This window comes from Myotis brandtii, unplaced genomic scaffold (assembly GCF_000412655.1).
Source record: "Myotis brandtii unplaced genomic scaffold, ASM41265v1 scaffold57, whole genome shotgun sequence".
Taxonomy (NCBI): domain Eukaryota; kingdom Metazoa; phylum Chordata; class Mammalia; order Chiroptera; family Vespertilionidae; genus Myotis; species Myotis brandtii.
The window spans coordinates 3,134,393-3,139,074 of NW_005370133.1; positions in this window are offsets into that span (position 1 = coordinate 3,134,393).

Below are 4,682 nucleotides of genomic sequence, written 5' to 3' on the forward strand. Positions count from 1 at the left end.
ACAGATGATTAATACACCTTCACTGGTGAACAGTCTCAGTCAGAGGGTGGTTTGGCAGCACCTCCTTGCTTTACTCTTTAGTGTAGGTAAATCCAGTTACTACCTAAAAATTTCAGCAAACTTTAAGCTATGTTTATGCTCCCAATTCTTTTTTTTTTTAATCCTCATCCAAGGAGTGAGGATATTTTTTCCATTGATCCCTTAGAGCAGTGATGGCGAACCTATGACACGCGTGTCAGAGGCGACATGCGAACTCATTTTTTTGGTTGATTTTTCTTTGTTAAATGGCATTTAAATATATAAAATAAATATCAAAAATATAAATCTTTGTTTTACTATGGTTGCAAATATCAAAAAATTTCTATATGTGACACGGCACCAGAGTTAAGTTAGGGTTTTTCAAAATGCTGACACGCCGAGCTCAAAAGGTTCGCCATCACTGCCTTAGAGAGAGTGGAAGTGAGAAGGGGAAAGAGAGAAACATAGATGTGAGGGAGACACATTGATTGCCTCCTGCACATGCTCTGACCAGGGGTGGGGAAAAATCTGGGAACCCAAGTATCTGCCCTTGATCCGGAATCAAGTTCCCAACTCTCTGTTGCGCAGGTTGATGCTCTGACTACTGAGCACACCAGCCAGGGCTGCACCATTCTTTTTGCACATGATTGAAAAATAAAACAACCATTAGTAAGATAGTATTTAAATGTTGAAATCTTAAAATTTCAGAAACTAAGTTCTAGGAATTTTTGCCTAGTATTTAACAGAAAGGCTGTGGTACTGAAACAGTAACCATGATTTCCTGGTTTCTTAACAACAACCTTAACCAACTAGAGGTTTTATCTTGAGACTAGAGGCCCAGTGCATAAATTTCGTGCACTGGTAGGGTCCCTAGTGGCTGCCGGCCGCGGCCTCCCTCCCTTCCCCCGGCCGGCCCCACCCCCTGGTCAAACTCGCACACGACCTTCCGGCCAAGGGGACAATTTGCATACTACGCTTTTATTATATAGGATTTCCATGAATAATATACTTATTTTAAGAGCCTTCAAGGTTCTACTCAATATTGGAACATCTGGAATTGCAACAACTTTTGTCATAAACTTATATCATTTAAAACAGGCCTTTAAAACGTACCCTTCTCAAATTCTTTTTGGCTTTATTTATTTTTGTACTTTACTAAGCATGATAAAACTGACAGTTACATGAAACAAAGGAAAATCAGTTCCTTAAAAGAGAACTTTTATCTTTGATCTCTTATTATGTGTGGTGGTAGGGTGTGTGTGTGTTACATCCCACATGTTAATTCTTCAGGGGAAGTTTATCATTGCAGCCACCCTCTTCCTCACTTTTCCTGGTCACCATTGTCTTTGTTTATTGTATGATCCTTAGTGGCTGATTGGTTTAGCCTTTTAAATCCAATTTGAAAACACTGTTCTGGCCTTAAGGGCTTTTATGTAATTCCAGAGCTTGATAGGCTGTGACCCTCACTGTTGAACTTTTTAGGGCAGGGAAGCCTTAAACATTAAAAAAAAAAAACCTCTTGTATAAATATATGTGTTGTTTACATATATACATGTATGTATTCACACACCAATGCTTTTTAAAGGAAACCCAAACAGGTTTTTGTTTGTCTGTTTGTTTTGTCCAGGTTGCGTTTTTATTTTTTTTTGTAACCTTAAAAAAACACACACTTATATACAGCAGGATCGATAATAGCTTATTAATTATATTTTGCTTTAGTAAAAGTATTTAATTTTAAAATTATGTATAATTTACCTAATTTGTATTTATTTGTTTTCTACAGCATATTGTGATTAACAATCTGATTCACCTGATTTACCCTAGACAAGATTAAGCTCTTGAAAACAAAAAGTGACTAAGCCTTGACAGGTTTCTCTTTGCCAAAAATAATGCTTCCTACCAGAAGCAAATGAGAATGTTAGACCAAATTTCTTCCGTGTCAATGGAAGACAAGCATGTCTACCTTTAAACAGTTTTGAGTCAGGAGTGTGCAGTGTTACATCATATTGTTTTGTAGAACTTTTAAAAAATCTTGTTAAGTAACTTTTTAAGTCTGACTTAATATCAAAATAAAAGGAACCCTTGCTGGGAAAGAGGGTGGGGTTGCAGTCAAGAAGTTTTAAGTGTAAGCCCTTGAAAGGTTGCCACCTAGTGGCACAAAAGGGTGCTTTTTTGATTATTTTTATAGGGATAAGCAGTATTCCTATTGTGTTAGTCTGATGTGCATTGTAGATAGGGCATAATTTTGGCCTCTCCAAGTGTGTAAATACCACTTTTTGGAAAAGCAAGGCCACCTCATAACCTGTGCCTAACTATCAATGGGATGACCTTAGAAATAAGGAACTAATCTGATTCCTTATCCTCAGTGACAAAATCCCTAATAATTTTGAAGGTGGAGAAACAGCAGGAAGGAACTTAGTGGTATTTTAGCTTTGTTAGTCTTAATAAATCATATATTAGAAACTTATTCATATCAAAACTACTTTATATGGATGATTATATTTTTTGAGAGTTAAAAAAATTTAATATTTTCTCATTCTTGCCAGTATTCATGAATATCTATAATTTGGTAGTTACCTGTTGAATTTAGGAGAACCAAGGGTCACAGTTTTGATTTTGTATGTTTAAGTTTTTAAAGCACAGCTATTCTGTGAATCTAGAATTGTTTTGTGGAGAGAAGATTCCATGAGGCTTAGTCCAGGATAACGGGCCAGAACAGCGGTTCTCAACCTGTGGGTCGTGACCCCTTTGGGGGTCGAACGACCCTTTCACAGGAGTCGTCTAAGACCATCAGAAAACACATATATAATTACATACTGTTTTTGTGATTAATCACTATGCTTTAATTATGTTCAATTTGTAACAATGAAAATACATCCTGCATATCAGATATTTACATTACGATTCATAACAGTAGCAAAATTACAGTTATGAAGTAGCAACGAAAATAATTTTTTTATGGGGGGTCACCACAACATGAGGAACTGTATTAAAGGGTTGCAACATTAGGAAGGTTGAGAACCACTGGGCTGAACATTGTCAAAGGAGGCTTTCTGTTGCTAATGAACAGAGAAGGAAACAATCAGTACTAAATCCCCACATTTCAGTCTTACATACTGGTTAATTGTGGATGTGGTTTGTGGTAGGCAGATCTGTGGTAGGAACAATTGTTTCCAGTTAAAATTCTAGCAGAGAGCTTCTATTGTTAGGTTATAGATAAAGGCTTAGCTATGTCATGGAAATGGACTCCATAGGATTCTAGAATAGCATTTCCCAAATCGTATCCTGCGAGATGCTCTGCAGAGCGATTCAATTCGAACAAGTTTGGAAAGTGTTACCTGCTACTCTCCTGCTTGAAGATGACAGTAGATGAGAGTGTTAAAGGCTTTAATGCCCTGTGGAAAAAAGGCAACCCTTTAACTTTGTTTACCCTCTTTGCCCGAATTAATTTAACCATGATTTTTCAACTTACTAACCCATGGGTAAAAGCAAATTTGGAAAATACTCTTTTAGGAAAATTATTGTCCCCTGTTAAGAATAAAGATCCCTTTTCCCTTATTCGTTGTTGGAGAGAATCTGGTTCAAAATCAGAATAATTTCATTTTAACCTGTGGACATAGTCACCTTGAGCTGCACTAAATAGCACCTTGATTTTTATAGCACCTTAATTTTCTTAATCAGGTCGTGGTATTGTTTGGGAGCAAAGTATTCTTTTTTGTGTGTGCTGAATGGGTAACTGAAAAATCTTGAACCAGATTACTTGTAAAAAAGTACTAAGACTAGGGACGAATGCTATGGCTCTATGGATAAGGAGCCAGTATCATTGATTCTTACGTTCAAAATATGGATGTAGTGAGCGAACATTTTCTAAATATTTAGATGTAATTCCCATTATCCTTTAATGTAGGAATAAAGAACATCTCACATTGAATTTATAGGGAGGGAGGGAGGCAAACCTATTATAAGTTGGATTTTTGTTTCAATCTACAGTTTAAATTTTTTTAAAAAAAATTATTTTTAGAGAGAGAAATGGAGAGAGAGAAACATTGATTTATTCCACTTATGACTGATTTTTGTATGTGCCCTCACCTGGGGTCGAACCCACAACTTTGGTGTATCAGGATGACGCCCTAACCAACTGAGTTACCAGCCAGGGCTCAGTCAACAAATTTTTAAGAGACAGTTTTGTAAACTCTAGCATTTGCATTCCTTGGTACTAGCTATTATAAAGAGAATCCAGGAGCCTAAATTAAATCAGAAATGATCACATTTCTATGTCAGGGGATTGTCTGTATGTTGCTGCTTTCTCTTATTCCCTAGCCAGTTGGTACTCAGGGAATAGAAATTGATTTTTAGTATTTGATGAAACATAAGTGAGGAAATAATCATAGACAGCTGTTACAGATTTTTTGACTGTGGAATTATCTGTAGCCTCTATTATTGTGCAGCATACTGAGTTAATATAAGAACCACACCTTCTGTTTGTAAAATATAAAAGCTTGGAACGTGTCTATTACAGACACTGTCTCTTGTCTGTTCACTGGTTAATAATTGAAATCCTATCAATGGTTGTGAAATCTCAATATCTAAATGCTAGACATGTTCACAGTTTTGGCTGTTTTTGTTTTTTTCAAAGACCCCTACCTTTTCAATCTGGTGTTTCT